The following is a 23,598-nucleotide window of genomic DNA, read 5'->3' on the forward strand; positions in this document are numbered from 1 at the left end:
AGTTAAGTAACTAGTACTTAATAACATGTTTTAAAATATAAACGAAAGTAATCAACATGAATAATGATCCCAGAACATAATATAGCTCAGTACGCACAAATACGCAGTTTTCTGAAACTAATAAGCACAACAATATAAGTCGAAAAAGTCGGGTCGTTACATTACCCACATGTTAAAGAAAATTTTGTCCCGAAATTTTAAGCTGAGGTAGACAGTAGAGTAGGGAAAAGGTGAGGATACTTATGCATCATTTGATCCTCTCATTCCCAAGTAAACTCGGGTCCTCGTTTAGCATTCCAACGGACTCGGACAATTGGAATCTTGTTGTTTCAAGGTTTTGACCTCATGGTCCATAATTTCAACAGGCTCTTCCACAAAGTAGAGTTTGTCATCAATTGTTAGCTCATCCAGAGGTATGACAAGTTCTGGTTCAGCAAGACACTTCTTCAGATTCAACATGTGAAAAGTGGGATGAACAGCACTTAATTGAGTTGGAAGATCCAAACGGTAAGCGACGGGTCCAATACGCTCCAAGATTTCGAAAGGACCAATATATCACAGATTTAGCTTCCCACGCTTTTCGAAACGGATTACACCTTTCCAAGGTGCGACTTACAAAATTACGCGGTTACCTACTTGAAATTCGAAATCTTTTCGTTTAAGGTCGGGATAGCTCTTTTAACGATCACGGGCAGTCTTGAGCCTTGCTTGAATTTGAACAATTTTTTCGGTTGTTTCATGGACGAGTTCGGGTCCGGTGATTTACTTTTCACCTACTTCGGCCCAAAAGATAGGAGAACGGCACTTTCGGCCATTTAAAGCTTTGAAAGGTGCGGACTTATTGCTCGAATGGTAACTATTGTTGTAAGAGAATTCGGCTAGAGGCAAATTCTTTTCCCAAGCTTTCCCGAAATCAATAACACAAGCTCCTAACATGTCCTCCAAGGTTTGAATAGTGCATTCGCTTTGTCCGTCGGTTTGCGAGTGATACGCGGTACTCATATCTAAACGTGTTCCCAAAGCTTCTTGTAATGAACGCCAAAATCTAGAAGCAAAACAGGCATCTCGATCTGAAATAATCGATAAGGGTATACCGTGATGAGATACAATTTCCTTTATGTACAGCTACGCCAGTCTCTCCATTGTATCGATTTCCTTCATGGCTAGGAAGTGAGCAGATTTGGTAAGAAGGTCAATAATACCCAGATGGTATCATAACCGCCTACCGTTTTCGGTAGCTTCGTGATGAAGTCCATCGTTATTCCTTCCCACTTCCATTGAGGGATCTCGGGTTGCTGAAGTAACCCGGATGGCCTCTGATGTTCGGCTTTGATCTTAGAACAAGTTAAACACTTTTCGACGTAAGTCGCAACATCCTTCTTTAGGTTTGGGCACCAATATTGCTCCATGAGATCGTGGTACATCTTACCAGCTCCTGGATGAATCAAATACCTTGACTTGTGGGCTTCGTCGAGAATAAGGCTTCGTAAATCCCCATAACTAGGTACCCAAATTCTTCCGACGAAATATCGGAGTCCAGTTTCCTTAACCTCGAATCGAGAGACGAGAATGTTCAAGTGCTCATGAGAAATATATTCCTCTTTGAGAGCCTCATCTTGGGCTACACGGATTTGGCTATTGAGATTTATGTGAATGGTGACGTTCAAGGCTCGGACACGAAGAGGTACCATTCTTTCCTTTCGGCTCAAGGCATCGGCTACAACATTTGCCTTGCCAGGGTGGTAGCGAAGTTCACAAACATAATCGTTCAACGTCTCGATCCACCATCGCTATCTCATGTTCAGTTGCTTCTGAACGAATATGTGTTGGAGGCTTTTGTGGTTGGTGAAGATAGTGCTCTTGGTTCCATACAGATAGTGTCTCCATAGTTTGAGTGCAAAGACAACGGCTCCAAGTTCGAGATCGTGAGTCGTGTAGTTTCGCTCGTGAATCTTCAATTGTCGGGAGGCGTAAGTAATAACCTTCTTTCGTTGCATCAATACACACCCAAAACCTTGTCGGGAGGCATCGCAATACACAACTAAGTCATCACTGCCTTCGGGAAGGGATAAGAGAGGTGCGGTGGTTAACTTCTGCTTCAGGGTTTGGAATGCCGACTCTTGCTCGGTTGCCCAAACGAACTTCTTCCCTTTGTGAGTTAACGCGATCAAAGGACGCGCAATCAAAGAGAAACCTTCGATGAATCTACGATAGTAACCTGCGAGGCCTAAAAATTGGCGAATATGAGTAGGAGTAGTGGGACTTTCCCACTTACTGATGGCTTTGATCTTTTCAGGATCGACTTTGATACCCTGATCACTCACAATATGACCAAGAAATTGGACTTCCTTCAACCAAAATTCACACTTAAAGAATTTGGCATAGAGTTGCTCTTGTCTCAAGAGTTCAAGCATGAGTCGAATATGTTGCTCATGTTCATCTTCGCTTTTGGAGTAGATTAGGATATCATCTATGAATACGATAACAGATTTGTCTAGGCATGGTTTGCATACGCGATTCATAAGATCCATAAACACGGCAGGTGCATTGGTTAAACCGAATGGCATCACGAGAAACTCATAATGACCATAACGAGTTCGGAACTCAGTCTTCAGTACATCGTTCTCCTTCACCCTCAACTGGTGATAACCTGATCGCAAATCGATCTTGGAATAAATGCTTGATCCTTGAAACTGGTCGAAAAGATCGTCAATCCTGGGAAGGGGATACCGATTCTTGATCGTCAACTTGTTTAGTTCACGATAATCGATACACATGCGGAAAGATCCATCCTTCTTCTTCACGAATAAAACAGGTGCGCCCCAAGGTGAAGAGGTTGGTTGAATAAATCCACGGTCTAGCAATTTCTGTAGTTGACTCTGCAACTCATGCAGTTCGAAAGGTGCGAGTCGATAAGGTACGCGAGCTACAGGTGCAGCTCCTGGCACTAGATCAATATGAAACTCCACTGATCATGGCGAGGGTAATCCTGGAAACTCTTCTGGAAAGACGTCGGGAAATTCGTTCACGATTCGCACTTCATCCACGCTTTTCCCCTCAGTTTCTAACTTCTTCACATGCGCCAAAACAGCAAAACACCCCTTTTTCATGATGTTTTATGCTTTCAAGCAACTAATAAGGTACAGCTTCGAGTTACATCTCTCTCCTTAAACAATTAGTGGCTCACCTTCTTTGCGAGGTATACGAAGAATCTTCTCTCTACAAATAACTTCTGCTTTCACCTTGGACAACCAGTCCATACCGACTATTACATCAAAACTCCTCAACTTAATGGGTATTAAATCAATCTCAAAATCCACACCAACTAAGTTTATAATACCTCCTCGGCCAATTTGGTCAACTTTCTCAAGCTTTCCATTGGCTACCTCAACAAGAGTACTCTCCTCCAAAGGAACTAACGACCAATCTATCTTAGAGAAAAAGTGTCTACATATATAACTCCTATCGGCACCAGTATTGAACAAGACAGAGGTTAATAGTTTATTGATGGTGAATGTACCTGTAACCAAGTCAGGATCCTCGCGGGTATCTCTGGCGTTCATGTTGAAAACTCTTCCACGTGCTGGCCCGCCATCCTTCTTCTTGTTAGGACATTCATTCCTGGAGTGGCCCTGCTGACCGCACTCATAGCACTTCCTTGCTCCATTTGGGTTTGTCCTCACAGCTGGCGTGTTGCTCTTACAATCTCTGTCGATGTGTCCAGTCCTTTTACACTTCTCATACACAACGTTGCAGTATTCAGTATGATGCTTATAACATATCTTACACTGAGGAAGGCTACCTTTGTAGTTAGGGTTAGGGTGAGGGTTCCTCCAGTCGTTGTTTCCCTTAAAGTTCTTATACTTCTTAGCTGGGTTTTGATCAAAACCTTTACCCTTGTTTCCATCCCACTTACGTTTCCCATTACTAGATCCTGATTCTGATTTCTCCTTCTCTGGCTCTTGGCGGGTAATTTGATTCATCAGGGTGTGCGCCATGCGCATAGCTTCTGGGACATTTGCTGGTTTCGAAGATGTGACATTTCCCTGAATGTCCTTGGGGAGTCCTTACAGATACCTCTTCATCCGTTTGTACTCCGGAGTAACCATTCTGGGGCACATTAAAGCTAACTCCAAGTACCTTCGGTTATAGCCATCAAGGTCAGTTCCTACAACTTTCAGTTCCCAAAATTTTGCTTCCATTTTCTGAATTTCGGTTCTGGGGCAATATTCCTCGATCATAGCCTTCTTAAACTCCTCCTAGGTTGTTGCATAAGCTTCGTCAATTCCCTGAGCCTGGGCAAACGTATTCCACCAAGTCAAAGCACCATCCGACAGCGTGCACGACGCGTACTTGGTCTTATTCACTTCAGAGCAGTTACTCACACGGAACACAGATTGCAACTTTTTAAACCATCTCGTCAGCCCAACTGGCCCTTCTGTTCCACTGAAATTATGGGGCTTACAACTCTGAAATTCCTTAAAAGTGCACCAATTCTGAATGTTCTGGTTAGCCGGTGGAGCTTGGGGGTTGGCATTCGCCATAGCTGCGGCTACTCGAGCAGCAATCATCTCCTCAATCTGTGCTGCTGTGGACATTTCCCTTGGACCTCTTTCGTTAGCCATCGATCTTCCAAACAAAAATTTCGACTTAAGTCAAAATCCATTGATCATTAATCAATAACGTCATAGCACAGGGTAAACAACATGGAAGCAACACAATACACGTTAACTAAGCATGGCAAACTGGCAACAGATAGCACAAAAACCAACATGTAACAACTTTAATTACACACCGCACAATAATTCAAACAGCAGTAATTCCATTCATAATAAGAAAATTGCATACAACTTCATAAAGTTCGTACAATACAAGAATGAAAAACATGAAAATGCCAACGGAGTACATAATGAAATCTAATACAACAGTCCTAGGGTAAAGGTGGGTAAATGATGTCCATCATGTGGGGCACATGGTCCTCGAGCTCAGTCACCCGAGTACGTAAGGCATGCACTTCCCTCGTCAGCTCCTCGATGGTGGGTGGTGCCGGTGGTGCAGATGGTGCAGGTGGTACAGATGTAGCATTAGAAGTAGACGACACTAATCGGGCGAGCACAAATGGATCGGCAGGATACGGTACAACCCACTTACGGGCTGTGACTCTAACCAACTGTCAATGTGCGTTCACGAACGGCTTACCTCCATTAACCCCTGGAATAACAGTACCATCATAGCGGTATCGCTTCTTTGGCGGTGTAGAGGGTGGCGGTGCAGGCTCCTCCTCGAAATCCTCATCAGAATCCTCTTCGGGATCCTCCTCGCTGGTGTCATCGGATGATGATCCTTCTGAATCGTCTGAAGGTAGTGCAGGTACATCACGGGCGGGAGAAAGTGTCTGGCCTGTGGTCATGGCCCGGTATCTGCCAGGTGTAATCGGCACGACTCGTCCGTCAGCGGTGCGTCTAACCCAATGTCCACGCTCGTTACGGAAGGGACCATCCCCGTTTCCCCTAGGGATCACAGTACCATCGTAATGATGATGTGGCCCCGAGAGTCTAGGGTTGGGTGGAGCTGGGATCTCCTCTGGTAGCGGTGAGTCAGCAACAATAGTGGGCGAAGTAGCAAACGTATCTGAGTCACTCTCGAAGTCACTGGTTATGGGCGGCATGTCTGACATCTGAACAAGGAAAAATAACTTTTTTCGTGTCAGTAAGACATATAGCAAGCACGTAATCAGGCACTACAGCATCCTAGCATGGCAATAGTAACAGTATCAAATAGAAGTAACATGCAATCAAAAGCAGATAGTAGCATGCAGTAACGAGAAAATAGCAGTAGCATACAGCAAGTTCACAGAGCAGTAAAAGTAAGCAGTAGCATATAGCAGTTTCGCAGAAACAAGTAAACGAGAAAGTTGTCGATTAGTCCTATTAGTGAATCCTACTCGACTCGGTCAAGACACACTAATGAAACCTAATTCCCTACAATCGATGCTTTGATACCAAATGTGACGCCCCGTACAAAACCATGATGTACGAATCGTCAACAACAGGTCCATTACAGGGTATAATACTACATGCTATTTTAAAACAAGTTTTGCATTCATGAAAAGGTACCGTCTTTACCAACGTTAAATGTTTTACAAAAGGTAACGTGCTTCTATGAAAATAACATAAGTTGTGAATGCAAAATAAAAGTTCCATGCTTGAGACATCTCTAAACAATGTAGCGGAAGTCTAACACAACGAGTCTGTAACAGCAAGTCTAACACCAAGACTATAACAGCAAGTCTAACAGCGGTAGCAACAACATCTAAGCACCTGAGAAATACATGCTTAAAAAGTCAACACGAATGTTGGTGAGCTATAGTTTATTTGTAATCAGTAATGTAATGTAGACCACGAGATTTCGTATTCAAAATAGTATGAAAAGTATATGCTTATCCGTGGGCACCCGGTAACTAACTTAACAAGTAATATCACCCCCTAAAAGTACACCTGGCATGTGCGTAAGTTTACTAAGTAATTAACACCCGTTGAATGCTAGCGCGACTAGCCCGAGTGGGGATGTCAAACTCTATGGATCATATCTAAGATTCGTGTCTACCGGTTCATAAACGAATAGTTAAACGTTACCGAGCTAAGGGAAATCTGAAATGTCCCATTCATATTGATTATAAATGTTCCATATTAATTGATTTCGTCGCGAGTTTTGACCTCTATATGAGACATTTTTCAAAGACTGCATTCATTTTTAAAACAACCATAACCTTTATTTTATCTATAAAGGTTTAAAAAGCATTACATAGATTATCAAATAATGATAATCTAAAATATACCGTTTACACACGACCATTACATAATGGTTTACAATAAGAATATATTACATCAAAAATAAGTTTCTTGAATGCAGTTTTTACATAATATCATACAAGCATGGACTCCAAATCTTGTCCTTATTTTAGTATGCAACAGCGAAAGCTCTTAATAATCACCTGAGAATAAACATGCTTAAAACGTCAACAAAAATGTTGGTGAGTTATAGGTTTAACCTATATATCATCAAATCAAAATAATAGACCACAAGATTTCATATTTCAATATACATCCCATACATAGAGATAAAATTCATTCATATGGTGAACACCTGGTAACCGATATTAACAAGATGCATATAAGAATATCCCCTATCATTCCGGGAAATCCTTCGGACATGATATAAACGTATTCGAAGTACTAAAGCATCTGGTACTTTAGATGGGGTTCGTTAGGCCCAATAGATCTATCTTTAGGATTCGCGTCAATTAGTAGATCGGTTTACTAATTCTTATGTTACCAAGCAAAAGGGGCATATTCGGCTTCGATCATTCACCCATATAATGTAGTTTCAATTACTTATGTCTTTTTCGTAAAACATTTATAAAACTGCATGTATTCTCATCCCAAAATATTAGATTTTAAAAGTGGGACTATAACTCACTTTCACAGATTTTTACTTCGTCGGGAAGTAAGACTTGGCCACTGGTCAATTCACGAACCTATAACAAATATGTACATATATATCAAAGTATTTTCAAAATATATTTATAACATTTTTAATACGTTTTACTGTTTTAAGTTTATTAAGTCAGCTGTCCTCGTTAGTAACCTACAACTAGTTGTCCACAGTTAGATGTACAGAAATAAATCAATATATATTATCTTGAATCAATCCACGACCCAGTGTATACACGTCTCAGGCTAAATCACAACTCAAAGTATATATATTTTTGGAATCAACATCAACCCTGTATAGCTAACTCCAACATTACTGCATATAGAGTGTCTATAGTTGTTCCAAATAATATATATACATGAGTCGATATGATATGTCAAAACATTTGCATACGTGTCTATGGTATCCCAAGATTATATAATATATTAGAATAAATGTGTAATACAATATAAGTTAGCTAGGATATGATTTTTATAGAATTGTTACAATATTTCCCGTAGCTACAACAATCAAAAATAACCAATCTTGTTTTACCCATAACTTCTTCGTTTTAAATCCGTTTTGAGTGAATCAAATTTCCATGGTTTCATATTGAACTCTATTTTATGAATCTAAACATAAAAATTATAGGTTTATAGTCAGAAATATAAGTTACAAGTCGTTTTTGTAAAGGTAGTCATTTCAGTCGAAAGAACGACGTCTAGATGACCATTTTAGAAAACATACTTTCACTTTGAGTTTAACCATAATTTTTGGATATAGTTTCAATTTCATAAGAAAAATCATTTTTCCAGAAGAACAACTTTTAAATCAAAGTTTAACATAGTTTTTAATTAACTAACCCAAAACAGCCCGCGGTGTTACTACGACGACGTATATCCGGTTTTACGGTGTTTTTCGGTTTTAAATCATTAAGTTAGCATATCATATAGATATAGAACATGTGTTTAGTTGATTTTAAAATTCAAGTTAGAAGGATTAACTTTTGTTTGCGAACAAGTTTAGAATTAACTAAACTATGTTCTAGTGATTACATGTTCAAATCTTCGAATAAGATAGCTTTATATGTATGAATCGAATGATGTTATGAACATCATTACTACCTCAAGTTTTCTGGATAAAACTACTGGAAATGATAAAAATGAATCTAGCTTCAAAGGATCCTTGGATGGCTTGAAAGTTCTTGAAGCAGAATCATGACACGAAAACAGTTCAAGTAAGATTTTCTCTCGAAATAAGATTATTATAGTTGTAGAAATTGAATCAAAGTTTGAATATGAATATTACCTTGAATTAAAAAGATAACCTACTATAAATAACAAAAGTTCCTTGATCTTAGATGATTACTTGGAATGGATTAGAAAGCTTGGAAGTAGACTTGCAAACTTGGAAGTATTCTTGATTTTATGAAACTAGAACTTGTAGAATTTATGAAGAACACTTAGAACTTGAAGATGGAACTTGAGAGAGATCAATTAGATGAAGAAAATTGAAGAATGAAAGTGTTTGTAGGTATTTTTGGTCGTTGGTATATGGATTAGATATAAAGGATATGTAATTTTATTTTCATGTAAATAAGTCATGAATGATTACTCATATTTTTGTAATTTTATGAGATATTTCATGCTAGTTTCCAAATGATGGTTTCCAAATGTGTTAGGTGACTCACATGGGCTACTAAGATCTGATCATTGGAGTGTATATACCAATAGTACATATATCTAAAAGTTGTGTATTGTACGAGTACGAATACGGGTTCATACGAGTAAAATTGTTGATGAAACTGAACGAGGATGTAATTGTAAGCATTTTTTGTTAAGTAGAAGTATTTTGATAAGTGTCTTGAAGTCTTTCAAAAGTGTATAAATACATATTAAAACACTACATGTATATACATTTTAACTGAGTCGTTAAGTCATCGTTAGTCGTTACATGTAAATGTTGTTTTGAAACCTTTAGGTTAACGATCTTTTTAAATGTTGTTAACCCATTGTTTATTATATCTAAAGAGATTTTAAATTATTACATTATCATGATATTATGATATATTAATATACCTTAGTATGATATATATACAGTTAAATGTTGTTACAACGATAATCGTTACATATGTGTCTCGTTTCAAAATCATTAAGTTAGTAGTCTTGTTTTTACATATATAGTTCATTGTTAATACACTTAATGACATGTTTACTTATCATTTATCATGATTAAACATAGTGTATCAATATCTTAATATGATTCATATGTATTTAGTAAGACGTTGTTATAACGATAATCGTTATATATATCGTTTCGAGTTTCTTAATTCAATAAACTCAATTTTATGTATATAACTCATTGTTAAAATACCTAATGAGATACTTACTTATCATAATATCATGTTAACTATATATATAATCATATATATGTCATCATATAGTTTTTACAAGTTTTAACGTTCGTGAATCACCGGTCAACTTGGGTGGTCAATTGTCTATATGAAACCTATTTCAATTAATCAAGTCTTAACAAGTTTGATTGCTTAACATGTTGGAAACACTTAATCATGTAAATACCAATTTCATTAAATATATATAAACATGGAAAAGTTCGGGTCACTACAGAATCTTTGTGCCATTATGCCACCCACACATATATAAAGTTTAAGTACTCGTGTCTAGTATGTAAAAACATAAAAAGCGCATGTATTCTCAGTCCTAAAAATAGTTAAAGTAAAAGGGAGCTATAACTCACAGTGATAAATGCGGTAAAAGTCGATATGAAAAGTATGCGAGTAGTAAGTCGGTCTGAAAGGTCCTCAACCTAAGTCAAAGGTTACTAAGTCAGTATATTGTCCCCAAAAGTTTAAAAGTGAATAAGTTAAGCCTTAAGTATCATCATCATCATCATTCGTAAAAGATAAAGTAAGTTTTCAACAAGAACAGAGATCGAAACAAAAGGCCGATTTCGGACAGCTGCTACGACCTATATACAAACCAAAAAGACGCATGGTTAGTGGCCAAGGCTCCGTATGTGAGTCATCTAACCGTTGTATAATTTTCAGATCCTAACTCAATGTTGTTTGACCGTGGCGATGGTTCAAGGGCGAGTAGGTCAGAATTTTCAGCACGTCGTTACAAAGGCGTAGTGATTTTCGGAAGGCTATAGATCCTAAACCGTATATCGGATTTAGGTGAGTCTTGAACGAAAAGTTATCTACTCGAACCGAAATATCTGAATCAATTTTTCAGAAGTCCCAGGAGTCTGATCAGACCCTGAAAAACAGCAAACAAGTGCTCCGGTGGGTTTCTTGGTGCTTGATGCTCATCACGGTTCTCATCCTTGATGCGTGTAAGCTTCAAGTGTACAAATCTTTGATGTTTTAGCATCACTTTGACCAAGTTTCAACCATCAACACACAACTAAGAGTAAAAGCTAACATTCTACAAGTTTTGAACATCAAGGTTGTCTCTTTATTGCATAAACACAATAAAGCTTCAACCTTTGTCCTTTTGACACAAGTTTATGCATCTTCATCATATGAGATGATGAAGACTTTATTTTTATCACCATAAAAATTATAAAAAGGTTCCAAGTAAGTGAGATCTACAATAATAACTTAGATCTTCAAGTATTAAGAAACCCTAAGCTAGAAAGCTTAGATATTTACAAGATTAATGAGACCATAAGATAGAAAGCTAAGATCTAGTAAAAGTAATGAGATCATAAACTTAAAAAGCTTAGATCTAAACAAAATAATGAAACCCTAAGCTAGAAAGCTTGGATCTTTAATGTTCTTGAAGACAAGATTTAAAACCCATGGAAATTTGATTCTACCATTTTCATGGCGTCTACTCATTTTTATTTTATTATTTTTTATTTTTTTAAAAAACTTTTTCCTACTTAAAGGCCGAAGGTCCTCTCGGAAGCAATCTCTTTATCCGTCGAATAGAGAGAGGGATGACTTTCTCTACTTTTGAGAGTGTTTCACTCTGGGTGAAGAAATGACTTGTCTTTATTCTCGGATAGGGGAAGGATTGTCTACATCTCACCTCCCCCATACACCACTCATGTGGTATTGGGTTTTGTTGTTGTTGTTGTTGCTAGATCTTCAAGTTTCATGAAGATCATAAACACAAGTTTTGATCTTTTTAACAAAATAAAGGGATCATAAGCTAGAAAACTTAGATCCAACAAAGTAATGAAGATTCAAAGCTAGAAAGCTTGAATCTTTCATGTTCTTGAAGGATTCAAATCAAAGTTTGAATCTTCAAGATATAACAAGATCAAGAAGCTAAAAAGCTTAATCCTTTAATGATGATGATGATGTCGAAAATAAAGAAGGGAGAAGAAGAAGAAAATCAAGAAACTTACAAGTTTTTGTGTGAGAAAGATTAGAGAGAGAATTATGGAGAAAGTGTGTGTAAAATGTGAATGAGATCAATTGTGAAATGGGAGGAAAGAGCTTGGTATTTATAGTGGTGGTGGTAGTATGTGGCCGTGGGTTTGGGGGGACAAAAGGGGGGACAACTTTTGCTTTTTACTTAGTGGTGGTCTAAAGGTGGTGCTTATGTTGGGATCTCATGCTACATGTGTGGTAATGGTTAACAAAAATGCTAGTATGTTGGCTCATATTAATGAGTTTTTGTTTTACATTTTAATGGGTCATAATCCATTTAAAATTGGACTAACTTAAAAGTCCAATAACTAAAGTAGGGTGGGCTTAAGTTCAATAAGGTAGAAAGTCCAACAGGACTAACTAGTGTGTATTAGAAAATTACTAAGCGTAATTAAGCAACCATTAAGCCAAGTAATTTTCATTAGAAAATAACAATTAGTTTCACGTAGTCATAATATTCCAATTATGACCAAAATTAATCGTGTACATAGTACATAGCTCGTTCTAAACGTCCAGTGACACTAACGGTCATAAAAGCATTCGAGGATCAAGTTAAGTAACTACGTACTTAATAACACGTTTTAAAATATAAACGAAAGTAATCAACATGAATAATGATCCCAGAATATAATATAGCCCAGTACACACAAATACGCATTTTCATGAAAGTAATAAGCACAACAATATAAGTCAAAAAAGTCGGGTCGTTACATTACCCACCTCTTAAAGAAAATTTCGTCCCAAAATTTTAAGCTGAGGTAGACGGTAGAGTCGGGAAAAGGTGAGGATACTTCTGCATTATCTGATCCTCTCGTTCCCAAGTAAACTCGGGTCCTCGTTTAGCATTCCAACGGACTTGGTGTCACGCCCCGTACAAAACCATCGTGTACGATTCGTCAACAACAGGATCTTTACACGGTCGAATACTACATGCTATTTGAAAACCAGTTTTGCATTCATAAAAGATAGCGTTTACAATAGATAACGTGACACAAAGGTCGTTACAAAGTCATTATTTAAAAATAACATAAACTACGAATGCAAAAGAAAAGTTCCATGATTGAGACATCTCTAAGTAATGCAGCGGAATTCTAGCACAGCAGGTCCTCAACAGCAAGTTTAAACACCAAGACAGCAAGTCTAAACAGCGGAAGCAACAAACCTCTAAGCACCTGATAAAACATGCTTAAAAACGTCAACAATAATGTTGGTGAGCTATAGTTTAAGTTGTAACAGTAATGTAAGGTAGGCCACGAGATTTCAGTGTTCCAAAACAGTATGAAATGTATATGTTTAACCGTGGGCACTTGGTAACTAACTTAACGTTTATAACCCCCTAAAAGTGCACTTGGCGAGTGCGTATATTTATGAAGTATTAAACACCAGTTAAATGCTAGCGCGACTAGCTCGAGTGGGGATGTCAAACCCTATGGATCCATATCTAAGATTCGCGTTCGGTTCAAAAACCAATGACTAAACGTTACCGAGCTAAGGGGAAAGTTTATGCCGTTGTATAACCCACACATATATAAAGTTTAAGTACTCATGCCTAGTATGTAAAACGTAAAAAGCGCATGCATTCTCAGTCCCAAAATAATTAAAGTAAAAAGGGATGCTATAACTCACAGTGATAAGAGCGGTAAAGTCGATAATGAAAGTATGCAAGTAGTAAGTCGGTCCGAAAGGTCGTCAACCTAAGTCAAAGGTTACTAGGTCAGTATGTTATCCTCATAAGTTCTAATAGTGCATAAAATAAGTTTAAGTGTCATCATCATCATCATTCATCATCATAAAAGCTAAGTAAGTTTGACAAGAATAGAGATCAAAACAATAGGCTGACTTCGGTCAGCTGCTATGACTTCTATGTAAATCGAAAAGATGCCTAATCAGTGGCTATGGCTCCGTATATGAGTCCCCTAGTTGCTAACCAATTTCCAGAACAAAACTCGTCTTTGTTTGACTGTTGTGACGGTTTAAGTGCGAGTAGGTCAGAAATTTCAGCACAACGGTAATAGGGTGTAGTGACTTTCGGAAGGCCATAAATCCTAATCCGTAACTCGGATTAAGACGAGGTCTAAACGGAAAATCATCTACTCGAACCGAACTAACTGAAAATCAACTTTCCAGTAGCCCAGGTGGTCTGATCAGATCCCGAAAATAGTAAGCAAGGTGCTCCAGTGGGGTTCTTAGTGCTTGATGCTCATCACGGTTCTCATCCTTGATGCTTGTAGCTTCAAGTGTACAACTCATTGATGAGTTAGTGTGATGACCCGGAAATTTCTGACCAAATTTAAACTTAATCTTTAACGTTTCTGACACGATAAGCAAAGTCTATGAAGTTGAATCTCAAAATTTTAGAACTGTTTCATGTATTCAATTACATTTGACTGCTCTCGACGATTCATGAACAATTATATGTATGTATATATATATATATGTACAAGTAAAAATGACTTTACTACAGTAAACACTATTTACTACAGTGAAATACTATTTGCTACAGTAAACACTATTTGCTACAGTAAAACGCTATTTGATGTCGACGAACTAGCAAACAAAAACGGATAACGTGGCCATGCGATCGCATGGCAAAAACACTGAAAACTCATGCGATCGCATGAGGTACTGTAGCATGCCACATACTATAAAAACTCGATCTGGTCTCCACATACTATTATTATTATTATTATTATTATTATTATTATTATTATTATTATTATTATTATTATTAAGATTAATATTATTATTATTAATCTTATTATAATATTATTATTAGTAGTATATATACATAAAATACTACGACGAGGTTATGAGCGTGTCACATTCACAATGGGTTTTTGAGCGGGATAGAGCTAAGGAAAATTATGGGTTATTGCCAAGGAGGTTATGGGTAATGTTCGAGGGTATATTTGTGAATCAAATCTTGTGTTTATCATCTCTGTTGCGTCTACGTACTTTCCTACAATATTGAATCTCAATATTGATACGTAAGCATTCATATCTTATCTTTTATATATTAATTGTGTATACATATCTAGTGCTCGAGTATATATATTTATGCATGCTTGTATGCTAAATTTTGTCATTAAACAGTTTATGATGAATCACGAATTTAATATATATATTACTGATAAAAGGTATATGATATGCATGTTTTTGGAAAGCTGGCGAAAAATCAATAACTTTTCATTTAGAAATCGCGAAATTTCGATGAACGAATTAAAAGATATGGGCAACTGAATTATGATCAACGTTAATTGAAATTGCTTTTGAATCTGCAATTAAGATTTAAACAACTTGTTTACGAGATTGATAAAATGGATTTTTAAATATTACCAGCCGAGTAAATGAATCCTTATTTAAGGCACGTCTCGTTTTGTTGAACAATTGTCAAAACTGACTGTTTTATCATGTTTTAAACCCTTATAAAAACTATAGACTAATTTTACAAGAATTGGGTAACTATGTGAAATGTTAAAATGTTTCGATTGCCATGATCATTCAACTATAGTATTAAGTCAGAATGACTTTTTGAAATGACTTTTGATAAACTTTTGTATGTAGATCTCGAGCATTAGGATTGTGATACACTATGACCTGACCTAGCTTGATAGACATTTATTGACCAACATATGTTCTCTAGGTTGAGATATACGGTTATTTGGTAATCCGAGTTCCAGTCACATTTGGGTGAACGACTTTATATGCTGCTAAGGTGAGTTTCATTTGATTCCCTTTTACTCTTTACATTTTTGGGCTGAGAATACATGCACTTTATTTTAAACAATGGACACAAGTACATACTAAATTCTATACTGAGTTTGAACTGAAAATTCCTTAGCTTTGGTAACTAGTAACTGCCGGTTATAAGAACTGGTGGGCGCGAGTAGTAGTATATGGATCTATAGGGCTTGATATCCCCGTCCGAGCTAGAGCACTAGCCTTTTAACGGACGTATGCTATTTGAGAAGCGTACACATTGGTTTGCGTGTATTATTAAGATGATTATACAAAGGGTACAAATTATATATACGTTAAGTTTAGTTACCAGGGTGCTCAATTTCGTAAAATATTTTAATAAACGTTTCTGGATGAAACAACTGAAATCTTGTGATCCACCTTTATGTACAGATTATGCAAAACATTAAAACTATGAACTCACCAACCTTTATGTTGACACTTGTTAGTATGTTTATTCTCAGGTTCCCTAGAAGTCTTTCGCTGTTTGCTTATATGTTAGACAAGCTATGTGCATGGAGTCTTACATGGCATATTTTTAAAGGAAACGTTGCATTCACCAAATCATCACCATGTATCTTATTTTGACTGCATTATCAATGGAAGTACTATTGTAAACTATTATTTACGGTGATTGTCTATATGTAGAAATCATCAAATGTCGAAAACCTTTGATTTAAATATTCATTTATGGTGTGCCTTTTCAAAAGAATGCAATGTTTACAAAACGTATCATATAGAGGTCAAATACCTCGCAATGAAATCGATGAATGACGTGTTCGTCCATATGGATTTGGAGCGATCGTCACAGTTAGCATCACCTTGACCAAGATTCTACCATCAACACACAATATGTTAAGACCAAGTAAGAACACAACTCATTTACGAGTCTTAGATGGATGATGAACCAAGGTTACATTATATCCTTAGTCTTAACACAATAACAAGTTACATTTATAACTAAAGCTACAAACTTTACTTCAATCAAGCAAGTATGAACATAATCTAAGTCAAATGAAGTGATGGAACCCTAAGCTAGAGAGCGTGGATCCTTTTCACACAAGTTATAAGGTCACAAAGCTAGAAAGCTAGAACCTTTAGTGTTCTTGAAGAACTTGAAGCATAAAGCTTAGATCTTTAAGTTATATGAAGACCATAAACACAAGTTTTGATCTTTATAACAAAATAATGAGATCATAAGTTAGGAAACTTAGATCCAACAAAAGATATGAAGATTCAAGCTAGAAAGCTTGCATCTTGGTTGTTCTTGAAGATCTTGAAGCATAAAGCTTGAATCTTTAAGTTACATGAAGATTACAAACACAAGTTTGAATATTTATAACAAAATAGCAAGATTAAAGTTAAAAGATATAGATCTACAAAGTAGGTGAAGATTCAAAGCTAGAAAGCTTGAATCTTCCATGTTTTTGAAGGATTCAAATCCATGTTTGAATCTACAAGATGTAATCAAGATCAAAAGGTAAAAAGCTAGACCCATGATGATGATGATGATGAATTCGTGAGAGAGAGAGAGGAAGAAGAAGAAGAAGAAGAAAAATCAATACTTACACTTTTTAGAGAGAGAAAGAACTAGAGAAAGAATTATAGAGTGAGTGTGTTTGAATTACAAATGAAAGCAAGTGTAAAATGGATGGAATAAGGCTTCTATTTATAGGTGAATGAGGTGAGGGGAGGGGGGTTTGGCCGTGATTTTGGAGGGGGAACAAGGGAGACCAACTTTTACTTTTTGGTTAATGGTTGTCTAAAGTTGGTGCTTATGTTAGGATCCCATGCAACATTAAGGATAATACTTGACATAAATGCTAGCATATTCCCTCTAATAAATGGGCATTTGTCTTACATATTAATGGGTCACTAGCTATTTATAATTGGTCTAATTAAATAGTCCACTAACTAGTGTAGGGTGGGCTAAGGCCCAACAAGGTAGAAAGTCCAACAAGACTAACTAGTAAGCATAAGTAAATTACTATGCGTAATTAAGCATCCAAAAACCCAAGTAATTATTATTATAAAATAATAATTAAGATTTCGTAGTCATAATATTCCGATTACGACAAAAGTTAAACGTGTACGCAGTACGCAGTTTGTTCGTAACGTCAAGTGACACTAACGGTCATAAAGGCTTCCGGTGATTAAGTAAAGTATCCTACGTACTTAAAGGCACGTTTTAACACATAAATGAAAGTAAGCCATGTGCATAAAGATTCCAGAGTATAAAGTAGCAAAGTATGCACAAATACGCAGTTTCGCAAAAACACAAGGCACAAAAGCAAGTCGAAAAAGTCGGGTCGTTACATTACCCACCTGTTAATGGAAATATCGTCCCGAAATTTAAGCTGAGGCAGGTGTTGGAGTCGGGAAAAGGTAAGGATACTTCTGCATTATTTGATCCTCTCGTTCCCAGGTAAACTCGGGTCCACGTTTGGCATTCCATCGGACTCGGACAATTGGAATCTTATTGTGCTTCAAAGTCTTAACCTCACTGTCCATGATTTTGACAGGTTCTTCCACGAAATGGAGTTTGTCATCAATCGTAAGCTCATCGAGAGGGATGAAAAGTTCAAGTTCGGCAAGACATTTCTTCAGATTCGACACGTGAAAAGTAGGGTGAACTGCGCTCAACTGAGTTGGAAGATCCAAACGGTAAGCAACGGGTCTAACACGCTCCAAGATTTCAAAAGGACCAATATATCGCGGGTTTAACTTTCCGTGCTTTCCAAAACGGATCACACCTTTCCAAGGTGCGACCTTCAACATTACGCGGTCACCCACGTTGAATTCGAAGTCTTTACGTTTAAGGTCGGCATAACTCTTTTGGCTATCACGTGCCGCCTTAAGTCTCGATTGAATTTAGACAATCTTCTCGGTTGTTTCATGGACTACCTCGGATCCGGTGATTTGCTTTTCGCCTACTTCGGCCAAACAAATAGGAGAACGGTATTTGCGGCCATACAACGCTTCAAAAGGTGAGACATTAATACTCGAATGATAACTGTTGTTGTAAGAGAATTCAGCTAGCGACAAATGTCTTTCCCAAGCCTTTCCGAAGTCAGTAACACAGGCACGCAACATGTCCTCCAAAGTCTGAATCGTTCGTTCGCTCTGCGGGTGATATGCGGTACTCATGTCGAGACGTGTTCCCAAGGCTTCTTGTAAAGAACGCCAAAATCTGGAAGCAAAACGGGTATCGTGATCTGAGATAATCGATAAGGGCATACCATGACGAGATACAACCTCTTTGATGTATAGTTGAACGAGTCTCTCCATCGTATATGTTTCCTTCATGGCTAAGAAGTGTGCATATTTAGTAAGTCGTTCAACGATAACCCAGATGGTATCATAACTGCCTACAGTCTTCGGTAGCTTTGTAATGAAGTCCATTATTATACTTTCCCACTTCCATTGCGATATCTCTGGTTGTTGAAGTAATCCAGATGGCCTTTGATGTTCGGCCTTAACTTTCGAGCAAGTCAAACACTTACCAACGTAAGTTGCAACATCATTCTTAAGATTAGGCCACCAATACTGTTCCTTGAGATCATGGTACATTTTACAGGCTCCTGGATGAATCGAATATCTCAACTTGTGGGCTTCATCTACTATAAGGCTCCGTAGATCTCCATAACTAGGTACCCAAATCCTTTCGGCAAAGCATCGAAGTCCAGTCTCCTTAACCTGGAATCGTGAAACGAGAATGTTCAAGTGTTCTTGAGAAATATTCTCCTCTTTGAGAGCCTCTTCTTGAGCTACTCGGATCTGGCTATTAAGGTTTGAATGAATGGTGATGTTCAAGGTGCGAGCACGAAGAGGTACCGTCCTCTCCTTCCGGCTCAGGGCATCGGCTACAACATTTGCCTTTCCAGGATGGTAAAGAAGTTCACAATCATAGTCGTTCAGCGTCTCAATCCATCATCGCTACCTCATGTTCAGTTGTTCTGATCGAATATGTGTTGGAGGCTTTTGTGGTCGGTGAAGATGGTATTCTTAGTTCCATAAAGATAGTGTCTCCACAATTTGAGCGCAAAGACAATAGCTCCAAGATCGAGGTCGTGAGTAGTGTAGTTTTGCTCGTGAATCTTTAGTTGACGAGAAGCATAGGCAATAACCTTCAATCTTTGCATCAATACGCAACCAAAACCATTTTTCGAGGCATCACAATATACGATGAAATCATCACTGCCTTCAGGAAGAGATAAGATAGGTGCAGTGGTCAATTTCTGCTTCAAGTTTTGAAATGCTGATTCGTGTTCTTTTTCCCAAACGAACTTCTTCCCTTTGTGAGTCAGTGCGGTCAAAGGACGCGCAATCAAAGAGAAACCTTCAATAAATCTTCGGTAGTAACCGGCAAGACCTAGAAATTGGCGGATGTGAGTCGTAGTAATGGGGGTTTCCCACTTGCTGATAGCTTCGATCTTTGCTGGATCAACTTTGATACCTTGATCACTCACAATATGACCCAGAAATTGGACTTCCTTCAACCAAAATTCACACTTGGAGAATTTGGCATAAAGTTTCTCTTGTCTCAAGAGTTCCAACACTAGTCGAAGATGGTGTTCATGTTCTTCTTCACTTCAGGAATAGATGAGGATATCATCTATGAAAACAATAACAAACTTGTCTAGATATGGCTTGCATACTCGATTCATGAGATCCATAAACATGGCAGGTGCGTTGGTTAAACCGAATGGCATCACTAGAAACTCATAGTGACCATAACAGGTTCTGAACGCAGTCTTCATCACATCGCCCTCCTTCACCCTCAACTGGTGATAACCTGATCGCAAATCAATCTTGGAATAAATGCTGGATCCTTGCAGTTGATTGAAAAGATCATCAATTCTGGGAAGGGGATACCGATTCTTAATCGTCAACTTGTTCAGCTCACGATAATCGATACACATGCGGAAAGATCCGTCCTTCTTCTTCACGAATAAAATAGGTGCACCCCAAGGCGATGAACTCGGTTGGATAAATCCACGGTCTAGCAATTCCTGCAGTTGACTCTGCAACTCTTGCAGTTCGGAAGGTGCTAGTCAATAAGGTGCGCGAGCTACGGGTGCAGCTCCCGGCACTAGATCGATCTAGAACTCCACTGCTCTCGGTGGCGGTAATCCAGGAAATTCTTCCGGAAAGACATCGGGAAATTCGTTCGCAATTCGTACATCATTCACACTCTTCACCTCGGCTTCTAACATTTTCACGTGTGCTAAAACAGCAAGACGTCCTTTCTTCATGATCTTTTGTGCTTTCATGCAATTAATGAGATTCAGCTTCGAACTACATCTCTCTTTGTAAATAATCAGTGGCTCACCATCTCCGTGGGGTATACAAAGAGCTTTATCTCCACAGATAATGTCAGCCCTTACTTTGGTCAACCAGTCCATACCGACAATCACATCAAAACTTCCCAATTTGATGGGTATCAACTCAATCTCGAAATCCACGCCAGCTATGTTGATAATAGCTCCTCGGCCAATTTGGTCAACTTTCTCAAGTTTTCCATTGGCTACCTCAACAAGCATACTCTCCTTCAAAGGAACTAATGACCAATCTATCTCAGAGCAAAAGTGTCTACAAACATAGCTCTTATCGGCACCAGTATCAAATAGGACAGAAGCTAATAGATTGTTGATAGTGAATATACCTGTAACCAAGTCGTGGTTCTCACGGGCATCCCTTGCGTTTACATTGAAAGCTCTTCCACGCGCTGGCCCACCATCCTTCTTCTTGTTGGGGCATTCATTCCTGAAGTGGCCCTGTTGTCCGCACTCATAGCACTGCCTTGGGCCAATAGGGTTTGTCTTCACCGTTGGGGTGGGAATCTTGCAGTCCTTACCAATATGCCTGGTCCTTTTGCACTTTTCACAGACCACATTACAGTACTCAGTATGGTGCTTGTAGCACCTCTTGCACTACGATAGAGTACCCTTGTAGTTGAGGTTCGAGCTAGGGGTCGGGTTGGGATTCCTCCAGTCGTTGTTTCCCTTAAAACCCTCATGCCTCTTAGCTGGGTTTTGATCAAAGACCTTTCCCTTGTTTCCATCCCACTTAAACTTCTCAGGACTAGTCCCCGATTCTGATTTCGCTTTCTCAGGTTCCTTGCGGGTGATCTGGTTCATCAGGGTGTGCGCCATGCGCATAGCTTTCTGGACGTTGGGTGGCTTAAAAGAGGTGACATTTCCCTGAATGGACTTGGGAAGTCCCCAAAAGTATCGTTCCATTCTCTTAAACTCCGTGGTAACCATCGTAGGACACATCAGCGCTAATTCCAGATACCTATGGTTGTAACCATCAAGATTGTTTCCCACAACCTTCATCTTCCAGAACTCAGCCTCTATTTTATGTATCTCTGTTCTGGGGCAGTACTCTTCGATCATGGCTCCCTTAAATTCTTCCCAAGGGGTAGCATAAGCCTCGTCAATACCTTTGGCCTGAGCAAGTGTGTTCCACCAGGTTAGGGCGCCGTCCGACAGCGTACAGGAGGCATACTTGGTTTTGTTCGTCTCTGAGCTGTTGCTTACATGGAACATAGCTTTTAGTTTCTCAAACCACCTAGTCAATCCAACTGGCCTCTCAGTACCACTAAAGTTGTGGGGCTTGCAGCTTTGAAACTCCTTATATGTACACCCGTTACGAATGGGCTGGTTAACTGGTGGAGCTTGTGGGTTGATTTTCGCAATAGCTGCGGCTACTCTTTCAACAATCATTTCTTCAATTTATGATGCTGTGGGCGCTGCTCTTCCATTTGCCATTGCTCTTCTAAACAAAAATTTTGACTTAAGTCAAAATCTAGCATTTAATAAATAATAATATAGTATATGGCAACCAACATGGAATCAACACAACACATGTTAACTAAGTAATGCACTAGATACAGATACCACAGAATCATCATACAGTAACGTAATTAGAACACCGTGCAAAAAGTAAACAACACTAAGTTCCATTTATTAATAATAAGTTGCATACATCCGCATAGGTTCGCACAATACATGAGTAAAACATGAAACTACAAACGATATTAGATAATGAAATCTACTACAATGCCCTATGGTGACGGTGGGTAAAGGATGTCCATTACGTGGGACATCTGGTCCTCGAGCTCAGTTACCCGAGCACAGAGGATCTCCACTTCCCTCGTCAGTTCCTCGATGGAGGGAGATGGTGGGGCAGGCAGTGCAGTCGGTACAGGTGGTGCAGGTGGTGCAGAAGGTCCAGCGCCAGAAGTAGATGGTGTGTAACGATAAGCCTTACGCATGAATGGATCGGCAGGATAGTCCTCAGTCCATGTGCGTTAACGGACGACCTACCTCCGTTAACCCCTGGAATAACGGTACCATTGAAATGATACCGCTTCTTCGGTGTGGTAGAGGGTGGCTGCACGGGTGCCTCCTCAGGGTCTTCGTCGGAATCCTCATCACTGGAGTCATCAGAGGATGAGTCGTCGGGTGGTGAGTCGTTGGAATTATCTGAAGGTGGATGCGCTCGGCCAGTAGTCATAATCCGATATCTGAAAGGTGGGATCGGCACGACTCGCCCATCAGGAGGGCGTCTAGCCCAATGGTTATGCTCATTACGGAACGGAACATCCCCGTATTCCCCGGGAATCACAGCACCACCGGAATGGTGCTGTGGCTCCGAGGGTCCTGGGATGAGTGGAGCTGGAATCTCCGGTGGATCCTCGTGTCCTTCTGAGATGATCACTGGGTCGGGTGCATGGCCACTAGCTCCAGAGGACCAAGCGCCAGAGTCACTAGAGTGTGTTGACGACGGGATCTGTGAATCGGCAACAATGGAAGGTGAGGTGGAGGGTGAGGCTGAGTCGCTCTCCAAAATGATAACGGGAGGGACATCCGACATTTGAACAGGGAAAAATGACTTTTTCCATGTCAGTAAGTCATAAAGCAAGCACGTATTAGGCAAAATAACTACGACAGTCTAAAGCGGTAAATAGCATGGCAATA

This window comes from Rutidosis leptorrhynchoides, chromosome 2 (assembly GCF_046630445.1).
Source record: "Rutidosis leptorrhynchoides isolate AG116_Rl617_1_P2 chromosome 2, CSIRO_AGI_Rlap_v1, whole genome shotgun sequence".
Taxonomy (NCBI): domain Eukaryota; kingdom Viridiplantae; phylum Streptophyta; class Magnoliopsida; order Asterales; family Asteraceae; genus Rutidosis; species Rutidosis leptorrhynchoides.